This window comes from Felis catus, chromosome B2 (assembly GCF_018350175.1).
Source record: "Felis catus isolate Fca126 chromosome B2, F.catus_Fca126_mat1.0, whole genome shotgun sequence".
Taxonomy (NCBI): domain Eukaryota; kingdom Metazoa; phylum Chordata; class Mammalia; order Carnivora; family Felidae; genus Felis; species Felis catus.
The window spans coordinates 95,948,624-95,962,266 of NC_058372.1; the positions used below are offsets into that span (position 1 = coordinate 95,948,624).

Sequence of the window (13,643 nt, forward strand, 5' to 3'; positions counted from 1 at the left end):
CATGTTCAATCTCCAATTTATGCAGTCTATGATTAGTAGATCCTATTTTGCTGTAATCAAGTGGGGTAGTTCTAGGAAAAAATTATACTGAATTTCACTAAATATGCCTTCATTTGGTTAACCAGACCACTAGGTCTGACATACTGTACCGATTACATAATGTGAGTACCTTCAATATCCTTCCATTTCGGTGAACTGGCTTCTTAGCCACCAGTGTAGAGCCCAATATAATTTATTTTGTTTGTGGTAGTGTCAAACACGTCTAAATTAGTTAAACTACTTTAATATGAGGTTGCTTTAAGGATCAAAAATTCTTAACCATTCCTTCCAAGGAAACATCAACCCACAACATGTGGACTAAATCTCCATTTTCATTTACTTTGTTTCATTTTCGTCCTTCCGAACGGCTTTGTTTTTTCTTGTTGCTAAACCAACTTAAATTTTGGATCTCACTAAACATTCTTCTATTTGTGCTAATCTTTTGACCAAATACTTTCCTTCATTTTGCACCCCACCGCTAGGCCACATAATTGTGATCAATTACAAATTGCTGGGTGGTGAGCTCTTCATTCTGTCCATAGCAAGATAAATTACTTCCTTGTCTAAACAACCTCTCCTGGAATATTCTTGACCTCCTCCCATCCTCCGTCCCTCTCCAAGGAGGCCGGTACGGATCATGCTGCTGATGCTCGTGAATGTAATTTGAGCAGTTTGAAAAATGTGCAAACACATTATTAGCAACGTGTTTAAACAGTACCTTTCCCTTAGGTGTTCATAATCCTTTAAAAGTCATGATATAATTACTCCTTCCGGCATCACTTTAAAATGTATACAGCACAGCAAGAATTATATTTGTCAAGAAACATGACAGTTATGAATAGATAAAAATAATTTCCCATATCTCACCCAACATTTTTATTTATTTATGGGATCCATATACTCCTTGCCTCCTTCAAAAAGGATTCGAGGCTCGTTACAAACACATGTGTATACCCATAACTCTAATAAAATAGGAGTAAAACTGGGATGGAAGATAGGAAACTAATTCCAAAACATGACAAGAAACCATAAAGGAAAATGTGACAGATGTGATTACACAGAAAGAAGAAACCTCTATGTTACAAAGGCCGAGCAGCAGACCTACAGATAAAGGGTTAACACCCATAATATCGACTGTGTACAAATGCCTAAAAATCAATAAAAGAGTAACCCTTAAAGTGTGTATTTTGTGCAAGGAACATGATAATTAGGCCCAGAATAAGAAATATAAATAATCAAAAATCTTATGAAAAAAATGTTTACACCTTAACTCCTACAGGAGTTTCAAATTAAAACATACCAGTTTAGGAGTGTCTGGGTGGCTCAGTCGGTTGAGTGTCTGACTTCGGCTCAGGTCATGATCTCAGTTTGTGTTGGGCTCTGTGCTGACAGCTTAGAGCCTAGGGCCTGCTTTGGATTCTGTGTCTCCCTCTCTCTCTCTCTCTCCCTCTGCCCCTTCCCCACTGTGCTCTGTCTCTCTCTCTTTCTCAAAAATAAATAAACATTAAAAAAAAATAAAACATAACAGTTTGTACACAACTCAACAGCAAAAAAATAAAAAGATTTATTGTGTATACTATGATATAGCCATTTTGGTTGTTTTGAATTTTCTCCCAATGCAAACGATGCTGCAATGAACATCCTGGTACATATATCTTTTAGCAAGTACACAAATATTTCTAGAAGACAGTTCCTAGAAGCAAAGTTGAGCTAAAATTAATATGCATTTTTAAAATGGTAAATACTGCCAATTGACCCTTCTAAAATATTCTTCCATTTTGCACTTAAATCTGTAGAATAGGAGTGTGCTCGTTTTCCCTAAACATGCAATTAACATATGACCCAGTAATTATACTTTTGGGCATTCATCCCGGAGAAATAGAAGCTTATATTTATACAAAACTGTACATAAATGTTCATAACAACTTTATTCATAATAGCTAAAAACTGGAAACAATCCAGATGTCCTTCAATGGTTGAGGGGTTAAACAAACAGTGGCACATCCATATCATTGTTTACTACGCAGCAATAAAAAGTTGACATGCATAACAAATTGGATGAATCCCCAGAGAGTTGTGGTGAATGAAAAAGCCAATTCCAAAAGGTTGTAAGCTATATGATTGCATAAATGTAACATTTCTGAAATGACCAATGTTTAGAAATGGAGAACAGATGAGTGGTTGTCAAGAATTAGCAGTGAGGGAAGGGGCAAGAGGGAGGTGGGTGTGGGTATAAAAGGGCAGCACAAGGGATCCTCATGGTGACAGAACTACTCTGCATCTTGACTGTGATAGTACATATAGGAACCTACACAGGTGATACAGTTGCTTAGAGCCACATACACCCACACGGTAACACAGATGAGCGCAAGCAAAACTGGGGAAGTCTGAATAAGATTGACCTATTGTATCAATATGAATATCCTCGTTGTGATACTGTACTATAATTTTGCAAGGTATTTCCAATGGGGCAAACTGGGTAAAAAGTACATGAGACCTCTGTTGTTTCTTACAACTGCACGTGAATCTACCATTATCTCAATATAGAAAGTGTAATTTTAGAAGATACAAGGTGAATCTATGTGATATAAGGTTTATGATACCTGTGGAGTGAGAAAAGCATATCAAAAAATGGTAGATGATTCTATTTGGAATAAACAAAGCCATATATCAGTTGGTGTGTATATGTGAATAAATAGGAAATTTAACACTGGTTTCCTCTGAAGTAGAGGAAGAGAAAAGAGAGTTTGGTTTTAGTCTATATTCTCCTGTATACTTACAGTGCTTTACAACCAACAGTTTTGTGGTTTAAGTAGTTGTTTTTAACCATAAGGAGAACTTAAATATACCAATAATGACAGTTAACCAACTCTCTATGGTATGAGCAGCGTCTCCTCAAACAAACTGGGACCAAGGAAGTGTCGTGGGGAGAGGCAAGTTCCTGAGAAGGCCAGCAGAGCGAAGCATCTTCGGAGAGGAGCAGAAGGATGTAAAAAGGAGAGTAATCTCCAGTGGAATAGGACACCGAGGGGAGGGTTGGGAGGGAGAAGAATATCCTGGGAAGAGTTGTGGAGAAGAAATGCACAGACTCAAAAGGAAGAGGGAAGGTGGAGAGGGATGCTTTTGGGGTTTCCCAGTGGAGACAGAAATAAAATATTGCTTTGGGTTTGCTATTTGGGATGGGGGTATTTACCAGATGTCAGAGAGGTGGTGGCTCATACAGGGGCTCCCACTTGGTCCTTTCACCAACATGGGGATTCTACCAGCTACTGAGTGTATCTCTTCAGTATACATTCCCGGACAGAGTATCAAATTGGTCTGTGGTCTCACTGGATCCCTTGTCAGATGAGTTCAAGTCAAGGCCCTATCATCTGACCCCATAGCCCCTATTCTGAAAGTTGACCCAGATGGCATTTCTGGTCTAGGGATCAGCATAAGCTCAAACCCTGGATAGTTCTTTTTCTCCAGTACCCTAATAAATGGTCACTGGTCACCCTAATAAATGGTCACTGGTCCCTCCAAGGCTTGGGGAAGTTGCAGGGTCCTTTCTAAAAGGGTTCTGGGTCTATGGACTGGCTTAAGCCTGGGAACTGGATAAGAGGCCATGTATTACCCACTATGGCGATTCAAGTTAGATCTTTGCCCAGCAAAACTAGAAGTTTTCTCCCTGTTTATGTGAAGAAGTGATTTAGTAAACTGCTCTTCTAGTTCATTTCTGGAATCTAGTGATCAATTTGCCATTGCCAAAGATACTTGTGTATGAAACACTTTGCCTCTTCATCCTTGTGCTTTTATGAAGGTCACTGTGTGTACCTTGTAGCTTACAGTCCTACTAAGACCAGGGAAACCAATTCTGTTATGGCATCAGCACTGCCACTCTGACCTTTAGAGAGTCACCTCAGAGCTCTTCAAGGATTCTGACGCCTCCCTTTACCAATGAATTTTTTACTGCCTTGGTGAATTGCTCTTCAAATCCTCACAGAGCATTTGGTTAAGTGACACTTGAACAGGTTGGAGTAACTGATTCATTCCAACATTCCCATTTCCCTGAGCCTCCAGGCTCCCTCCACTCTTACAGCCTTGCTACTCAAAGTGTAATTCACAGACTAACAACATCTTCACATCACCTGAGAGCACATTAGAATCTCACTCCTGTTCTAGACCTGCCAAATCAGAATCTGCATCTTAACAAGATCCCCAGGTGATGCATAAGCGCATTAAATTTGTTTTACGGCACTGGTTCCCAAAATTTAATGTGCATCAAGATTCATTTTCAAAAGTACAAATTCCCAGGGCTCAGCTCCAGTTTCTGATTCCGTAAATCTGGGGTGAGATTTGAGAATTTCCATTTCTAATATGTTCCCAGTTGATGCTGATGGTCCCAGATGACATGGTCATCACTCTGTATCAACCACAGTTCTACACTATGCCAGACAATTTACAGAATTTCAACCTAAATAACTGTAGGCCATCACAGACTTTAAATGACTTTACAGTCTTTAAAATCACTACTTTTGACAGAATAACTAAGTGCCATACTATCTTGATCTCCCAATGGCTTGCCCCTCCCCACTTCCTCTGTATCCCATGCTATGACCACGGATGATTTGAATGATTGAGATATTACTGCATGTGTAGATTATTGGCATCTATTTCCATCTTTTGAATCTCCCCACTCCCCACAAGGTTATCCCTTGAACTCCTCAAACATGATCAACCCAATCTCAAATTCCAATTACAAAGATCGATTTCGTGGTCCCTTTTAGTATCAATTACCGTATCAGTCAGAGTACCAGTCAGAGTACCAGTAAGTACCGGGTTGTGCTCAAATTAGGATAATTTAAAGTGGAAATTACTTATAGTGGTATACATAGGGCATAGGGAAATCACAAAAGAGAAGGCAAAACCCAGGAGGAGGAGCAGCTGAGCATTAATGCCCTAGACTTGAGGAAGAGGGTCATATGGAAAAGGCCCCAATAATCGAAGCACTGATGTTCAGTCATGGAACTCACACAACCTGTGACAACCGCACAGAGGGAGCTAAGGGAATAAATACCTTGACCTAACTCTCTCCTCTGGTTACAATCTCTTGCCAGATATCCTCAGCAGCCAAACACAACGGGAAGCCTCAGGCAAGCAAGTCAGTGGACATAGTCAACCAAGTTAGCCTCCTGGACAGAGAGGGGATCTACAGGGGGAAAAAATCTACGACCTCTAGCATGGTGGAAAAGGCCATGGTTTAGCTTTAAATGAATGCTCTTGTGGCATCTAAGCAGAGGTATGAAGCAGGTAGTCGAGTGGCTCTGGAGACTGGAGATGCAGTTGTACAAATCTGGGAGCTCTCAGCATAGAGGTGAAGCCTCCTGTGAGCTAGGATCTAAGGTTGAACCTGAGTAGTTCCAACATTTAAGGGCCAAGTATAAGAGGAAAATCTGGCAAAGGGACAGAGGAAATATAGGAGGCAGAGACATGAGAGAAAAACCAGAGGAGTGTAGGAGGCTGGATACCAAGAAAATTGGTTTTTCCCCAAAAGAAGGAAGGGTCACCTTTGTTAAAGTTCACTGAGAGTGCATAATATGAAGACCGAGGAGTGTTCATGAGATTTAGAGGCATGGAGGTCACTAGATACTTTGATAAAAATAGTTTTAATAGAGAAATAGGGAAGGAAGCCTTTTGGAGGAGGCTAATGAGGAAGCAGGTGTTGAATTAGGGCAAATGATGACTATGTACAACTCTTCCAATCAGTTTGGGTGAGAGTGGGAGGAGAGGAAAAGAGTAGAGCCACAAAGAAAATTTGGAGTCCAGAAATGGGATTTTTTTTTAAGAATAAGAGTGACTAGATGCTCTTTAGATGCTGATGAAAAGAATATACTAGAGGGGAACAAATCAAAGATAGGAAGGAGTTTGGGCTCCTGGGTGGCTCAGTCAGTTGAGTGTCTGACTCTTGATTTCAGCTCAGGTCATGATCCCAGGGTCATGGGATCGAGTGCTGCACTTGGCTCTGTGCTGAACATGGAGCCTGCTTAAGAGTCTCTCTCTCTCTCTCTGCCCCTCTCCCCTGCTCATGCTCTTTCCTTCTAAAATAATAAAAAGAAAAAATAAAAAAATAAAGGAGGGATAATTGGTAACATGCCTTTTCTGAGAAGGTTGAAATCCACAGCATGGGGAAGAGAGTTGATCTTTCTAGGAAGAGGGACATTACTTCCATTTTGTCAGAAGAAAAGAACAAAGGATGGACACAGGTACAATTAGAGATGCAGTTTGATTTATAGGTGCAGGTCCAGGAAATGAGGCAATTGCCACATGAGGGCTTCTATTTCCTCTGTGAAGTAGGAGCAAAGACATCTACCAGGAGTGAGGGATAAGAGGGGGACTAAAGGCTTTGAGAAGAAAGTTTGAAATGGTCATTTCAGAGAACAAAGGGTGAGTGGACAAGAGGACAAAAGGGTTCCCCAGGGGGAAGGGGAAGGTAGTTTGAGAGTCAGTGGAAGTGATGATGGAGAAGACTTTGCTAAGCTGGGGGATTTTTCTCCAGTTGTGCTTTGCTGCCTAGGAGGAGATGTGAAGAAGGTGTATTGCTGAGTTCTTCCAGGACTGATTTTATTTTTCCAGGCAGGTTTGAGGAAAGGACAAAATAGACCAGTAAGTTTAGGGTACTGGCCAGATGGTGATTAACATAGTGAACCATGGGATCTAAACATGACTTCAAAGGGAAACAAGGACACAGAGGGTTGGTGGATAATGGGAAGCAGAGGGGCTGGAAGCTTAAGGGCCTTGGTAAAAAGAGGTGTTGAGTAGGTGATTAAGCAGGCTAGACTAAAGTGGGAGGGAGTTGTAGTCAGAGTGGGAGATTTGAGAGATGAGAAGGTCCAGGCTGTGACGGAGAAGTAGGTGCTGGTGGTGGTGGAGAAGGTTAAGGAATTGGGAGGCCAGAGGATTTACTAGGTCATCCATGGATACAGCAACATATCCTAGGAGGGTGGCAGGGTTGGGGTGTGACGGAATATTGTGAGCTAGGAGGTAAAGTCCTCGGGGAATGAGAGGGGGTATCTGGGAGGTCAGTGGATGACAATGACCCCAGAACTTCAGGGGAGCAGCCATTTTACAAGAATCTTTGGATGCTGTACCAGGAAATGAGGAGCAGACTATACCCACTCCTCTTGGGTGTGCAGGGTGTGGAATAATACCTAAAAGACCTACAAAAGTTAGCAGTACTGTGGTTAGAGATGGGTTTCAACTCAGGCAAGAAGATGGAGGTTCTCCATGGGGCTAAGGTACCAAGGCCCCTGATGAGAGAGAAGAGGCAGCAGAAAGGACCAGGGATGAAGAGGAGAGGCTTCAACTTGAGCATGTTTTGGTCACAGCTTGTGAGAAGAGTTGTCATTACAGAGATTTCAAAATAAGTGTCTGTATTCAGAAAGCATTATTCCTGCTTTTCAAAAACACACACATATGCCAACTCTAATCGTCCTTCATTTTCAGTGGTGACTCTATGTGTGTGGTCTGGCTCTAGAGAACAATGCCTAACCAGCAGTATTTTCTCCATGCTCAAGACTGTCCTTGGGCTTCTTTGGTTCCAGCTGCTGTTTGCTTAGTCTGACATGATTTTTACCTTTGTGTCCTTATTTTCTGGTTTGCCAAACACCATTGTTTAAAAAGAATACTCCAGGGGCACCTGGGTGGCTCAATTGGTTAAGCGTCCAACTTCGGCTCAGGTCATGATCTCACGGTCTGTGAGGTCGATCCCCACCTCGGGAGCTGTGCTGACAGCTCGGAGCCTGGAGCCTGCTCCAGATTCTGTTTCCATCTCTCTGCTCCTCCCCTGCTCACGTTCTGTCTCTCTCTCTCTCTCTCAAATATAAAACATTAAAAAATAAACAAATTAAAAAGAATGCACCCACCAAGGATTGCTTTAGGCCAGTGTTCTTTGGATGGTTTTCTAGGTCTGCCTCTCACTATATCTTGTACTTGCACTTGTCCTCTAGTGACTTCTCTGTGCTGTTCTTCCCCTGCTTCACTTCTGCTTGGGCATCCACCTTCCGCCTTCATCCATTCTCAGGGCAACAGCTGGGGTTATTGTGATTTTCTTACTAATGCTTAGAATGAGAGGTGTGACCTCATCTTGACAAACATCACAATTGTTTGTCATTGTTTTCCTCACTCCCTGTGACCTATAGTCATACGCCACAGTGGATAGGCCAACTTAGAATACAAAGCCACTTACAAGGGAAAAACACACTTAGCAAACTCGTTTCTCTACGCAACAGGATGACTTAGAGTAATCACATAAGAACTTATCGCCACTTGGATAGCTTCAATCAAAACTCTTTCTGTAATTTTCAGTTCCGCGTTCTCCCTTCTATTTTGTTTTGTTATTATTGTTTTGGATTTTATGGTTGCTGTTGTGAGAGCCCTCGATATTTTCTGGATGGTGCTGTGTGTGCATTGGTTCAATTATTGGCACTCTGATTATTATCATCTGTCACCTAAAAGGCTTATGAACTGTCTCAAACAGCATGCCCTTGCTGCCTATCAGATTTCATCCCGAGGTGCTGGAGAAATGTCTGATACTAGCGAAAACCCTGCCGTGCAGGCCAAAGATGGAGTTTCAATGAGTTGGCTCATCAGCTTGCTCTGTAGTAACGCAAACAAAAATGCAATTTACTGTTGCTACAGGAGATTTACTTCTAAACCCTCAAGATTTGTAACTCCAGAACCTCCCTGATATCCGAGACCCTTCTTAGGAACCTGACTAGAAACTCAGTCTTAAAGGTACCATCCACATTTCTGCTCTAAAATCTTAACCACTGGAGTCTAAAATAAATATATTCTTCCTTATTGGTACAACTGAAGCTGGCTGAATCAGACTAAAGGAAGGGACTTATATTCTTTGTTTTCTTTTTTTTGCTTTCTCCTGCTGGATGTGAATAGGTCTACACACATAGCCCTGCGCCCTAGCAGCCTTCTTAAAACCCACAGAGAACCAACTTTAAGACGAAACCTTTGTGGAGAAGAGCAGAACAGGGGAGGAGAGAACATGTGCGTCCTTGTTGACATCATTGGAGTCTACCCCACCTGTGGAATCCTGTGAGATAACAAATGTCCTTATATTTCACTCAAGTTGGTACAGTATGGTTTTTTTTAAATATTATTATTATTATCTGCCATGGAAAACATCCCAGGTGCCACAAGTTCTCAGGCTGAAATCTCAGGTGGGTTTCTTCCCCACCCCACCCCACCCCATTTTCTCTAGCTCTCAGAAATCACTATTATTCTCCACTTAAATAGAACATGTCCTTCAAGCTGAATTTAAACTGGAGTCAAATCAACCTAAGTCTTTCAAAATATGTGGGGATCCCATTTCAGGGTGGCTTGAAATAAGGATGTCAGATCATTAGGTAGGAAAAGTGTCCTCCGGAATTGTTATCTGGAGTCAGCAAAAATGGAGAAAGAGACCTGTGGGATTTTGTCAGTATCAGAGCTGCCTCTGAATATTTGCATCCTTAACGCAGGCCCTACTGTACTTACAGAAGATCCCCCGTATCTTGTCAGTGAGTGGGTGGGGCTGGGTCAAAGACACCTCTATGGCTGAAATTTGAGGTTTGCTGAGATTACTGTTTTTTTAATCAAACTGAAAAAATTTCCAGCCAATATTTCTTCAAATATATTTTCACTTCACTCTGTTTCTCCTCTCTTTCTGGGATTCTTCTCACATGTATATTAGATTGCTCGATACTATCCCACAGGTTACTGAAGCCCTGTTCTTTGTCTTTAAGTCATTTTCCCCCCTCTCCATTTGGATGATGTCCATTGACTTGTCTTCAAGGTCACTTCGAGTTTACTGATAATTTTATATTTTGTGTTCGTTGTGCTATTAATTTCTAACCAATGAGTTTTCAGTTTCGGATATTGTATTGTTTAGCTGCAGGATTTCCATTTGGTTCTTTTTTTTTTTTTTTTTTTTTTAATTTTCTTGTCTCTTTTAAAATTTCCTGTCTCTTCACCTGCTATACCCATAATGTCCTGTCGATTCTTTAACCTATTTATCATAGCTGTTAAGTCTTTGTTAATTCTAACGTCTGGGTCATATGTGGGTCTGCGTTTCTATTGACTATTGTTTCTCTTCACTACAGATTGCATTTTCCTATTTCTTTGCACTTTGGGGGGGGGGGAGGTACACTGAGCTTTATGTATGATAAGTTAAGGAGACTTTGGATTCTGCTATCTTTCTTAAAAGAAAGCTGAGCTTTGTTCTAGCAAGCAGTTAAATTAGCACGTTATCTTGATCCTATCCAATAAAACTTCTGTGATGATAAAAACGTTCCATAATCTGTGAAGTCCAACACAATAGCCATTAACCACGAATGGCTATTAGCATTTGACATATGACTAGTGTGACAGGGGAATTATATTTTAAATTTTTTATTTAAGTTTAACTGGATTCCAAAGGCCACACATAGCTAGAAGTTACTATATTGAATAATGCAGCTGTGGGGGCTTGGTTTTAGGCTTTATTAGGGCAGGTATATTTGGGCTTCACCTTTATTCCTAGGGCACAGACTCACTAACAGAGTGAGCATTCCTCACTCCCAAAGTGTGCCCTTTTGGGTTCCCAGTGGAAGGTCCTAGGTGTTTACCACACCTCTCTGACTTGGCGGGGATTGAACTCAGCTCCGTCTCTCAACACAAGGCAACTGCTGTTTCAGCCTTCCTCCCTCCCCTGGGCTCTTTGTGCCTCCCCTGCACATGCACAGATTAGGAGTAAGCCAAGTATTTGCAGGAAGTCTCTACATAGGTTTGAAAGCTCCCCGTCTGAGGCTCCCTCCTTTCTGGGATTCCCTTCTCCCCAATTTCAAACTGCTATGGGAGCCCCAAACTCCGTCTGAGTCTTCAGCTCAGTAGGATTGCCATTTTCTTCTTGAACGCTGTCTCCTACCACAGTGGGAAGTGCTTAGTGGTGCAAGGAAATGCCTCATCAATGTGGATCTCACCCAGTGTGATTCTCTTTTTTCAAGGGTCATAACTTCCCCAGAGATGGTTTTGTCTGCAGAACCAAATCATTTCGTTTGCTCTCCTGTGCCTTAAACAGGTTTTGTTGTTATTATTTTGTTTGGGGTCCAGAATTTATAATTGTCTTTGGCAGAAAGGTTAGTCAGATACAATTTACTCTGCCACTGTCGGAAGTTGGAACTGATCTAAATGGAGAAAATTAAACAGTAAAAATCTGAGTTTGGGGGCACCGGGGAGGCTCAGTCGGTTGAGGGTCCAACTCTTGGTTTCGGCTCAGGTCATGATCTCATAGTTTCGTGAGTTCGAGCCCCACCTTGGGCTGTGCACCAACAGTGCAGAGCCTACTTGAGATTCTCGCTCTCTCTCTCTCTCTCTGCCTCTCTCCTGCTCATGGTCTCTCTGTCTCTCTCAAATAAAGAAACTTAAAAAAAATTCTGAGTTTGGTGGGAAAGTTTGGCTATCCCTTCCTCATACCACACTCTCTCATGTCTCTTTGTACCATAAGGGGTCAATATTTGCTGAAGGAATGCTGAAAACCGAAAATTCTCTTGAAGGAATCATACTTTGAAGCATTATCAGTCATTCATAATTTAGAACAGACAACCCTTTTCTGAAAACAGATTTTGATATGGGTAGTGAGAAAGAACAAGAAGTTCCTGGCTGTGTCTGTCTTCTGATTGCAAGTGGCAGATAACCTGCCACAACTTTGACCTAAGCAAAGGCATTTATAGGAAATATAGGTTAAAATTCCATAATAAGGCTAGCTCTGGGCAGAGCTGGATTTAGAGTTTATATAGTATCAGTAGAACACAGGTTTTCTGCTTTTGATTTTTTGCTTTTTCTTTTTTGTTCCTAGCTTTCAGACCTGCCCATCGCACTGTTAGAATTAATTCCAGCTTCCTGGGACTGCAAGAGGATGGCAGCCACTTCATCCCTGTGTCCTCCCAGGTATCTGGTATGGAGGAGAAAGGGAGAGCCTGTTTTCCAGAAGCAGCTACAAAAATCCACACTGCCTCTCCTAGGTTCTGCCTGGGCTGCGGTGCCCATCTCAGGAACAATCACGTGGCCATGAAGTAGAATGAAATGATTGGCCTAAGTGTGGCTCACCTGTCCCACCCACAGGGAGAAGGGTGTCAGTTTCACCAGCCCCCTCATAGACTGAGGGTAGGAGGGGGCAGCCCCCCCCATAAATATCTGGGATTTAGAGTGGGGGTGGGGGAGTCCCCCTGATAAATATCTGGGTTCCTATTCACTGGAAGGGCAGACACTGGTGTAGAAACAAGAGAGGCCCACCGAGATGATTATTGGAAGAGACTAGAACCAAGGTACCCGGAGGGGGTTAAAAGGTCACAAACTAGAGAGGTGTAGGGAGCCTGAAAGAGAAAAGCTGCCTCTTTTCCCACTTAGCCCTTGGGGTCAAGGCTGCTGGAAGCAGGTGATGTGCCATAGCATGGCTTCATGGCTAGCGTGCTTGGGGACCTGCAATGAGTGAAGTCCATGAAATTCAGATACCACGGCAGTATCTTAAAAAGGTATCAGGTGGAGAATGGCTTTTAATGTGGAATCCAGGCCTCCAATTAGAGGCTTGTTTCAGTTGCTAAATTTGGTGTGGGTTAAATGCCCACTGACCTCTTGTCCCTATAGCATTTCATCACCATGATGAGTGCTCAGGAACAGATCCTTCTGTCCCCACCCTTTCCAATGGTACACAATCTCTATACCATTAGAGGTCTGACTGCTTTTTCCAGATAAATTGCCAGGCCCTCCCCTCAGTCGTTTCCATTAGTGAGGAAGGAATCCAAGGGAAAAAGAAGAAAATCCCAAATGCAGCAATGCTTCCAAATGTTCGCCTGGCTTGGACAACGCCTGACTGGCAATCCCCCACAGCTCCAAACCATCTGGCAGCCTTCATAGTGGGGGGTGGGGGCGGCTATGAGACTTCCTTTTCTCTCCTCCTCCAGAAAACCAGAGAAGACTTGGGGGACCCCAGAGACCACTGGAAAATACCTTGGGATCTCTCAGTCTATTCGATCCTCACATCTTCTGACTTGAACCTGATCATTCTAAGGTAGCCCCATGAAAGACTTACCCCAGTAATAAGAGAACTCTCCCTGATTCTCAAAAATGGGTGCACTTTTTAGTACTTTATATTTGTCTATAATAATCATACCTCACTTTTGCCACAAAAAAAAAAATTAAAATAAATGTGGATATTCAAAGCTTAAACATTCCCACAAAGCTGTGCTCCCTTAGAAGTTCCCCTGATAACCAGTGGCTGACTAGAAAGACACTGCTCACAGCGTTTCATGCTTATTCTGTCACTACGATGATATATAACATAATAGAAAGAAAATACACTTTTGGCTAATTTTATAATGCAACATGGCAGATGCCTCTGGAAGGAAGAATTCCCATCAGCTCTTTTCATCCTCATATTCCCTTTGTGATAAATCCCTAGTCTTTTCAAGAAATCAGAGCCTTCCTTGCTCCTTTTCATGAAACACGTTGGCTCGCTTCCCTCGGTTTCACTTTCCTGGTGAGCTGGTCTTTTGAAGGGTCGGGATATTCTCGTAGATTCTTCCTCCTTCCTGCTC

At 42.2% G+C, this 13,643-nt stretch overlaps 1 long non-coding RNA gene across 2 annotated transcripts in view; it reads right to left on the reverse strand.

The window, feature by feature from the left end:
- The window catches only part of LOC123385498, an 89,588-nt gene that overhangs the window by 2,560 nt on the left and 73,385 nt on the right, over positions 1-13,643 (reverse strand). The gene's annotated exons all lie outside the window — the stretch shown is intronic.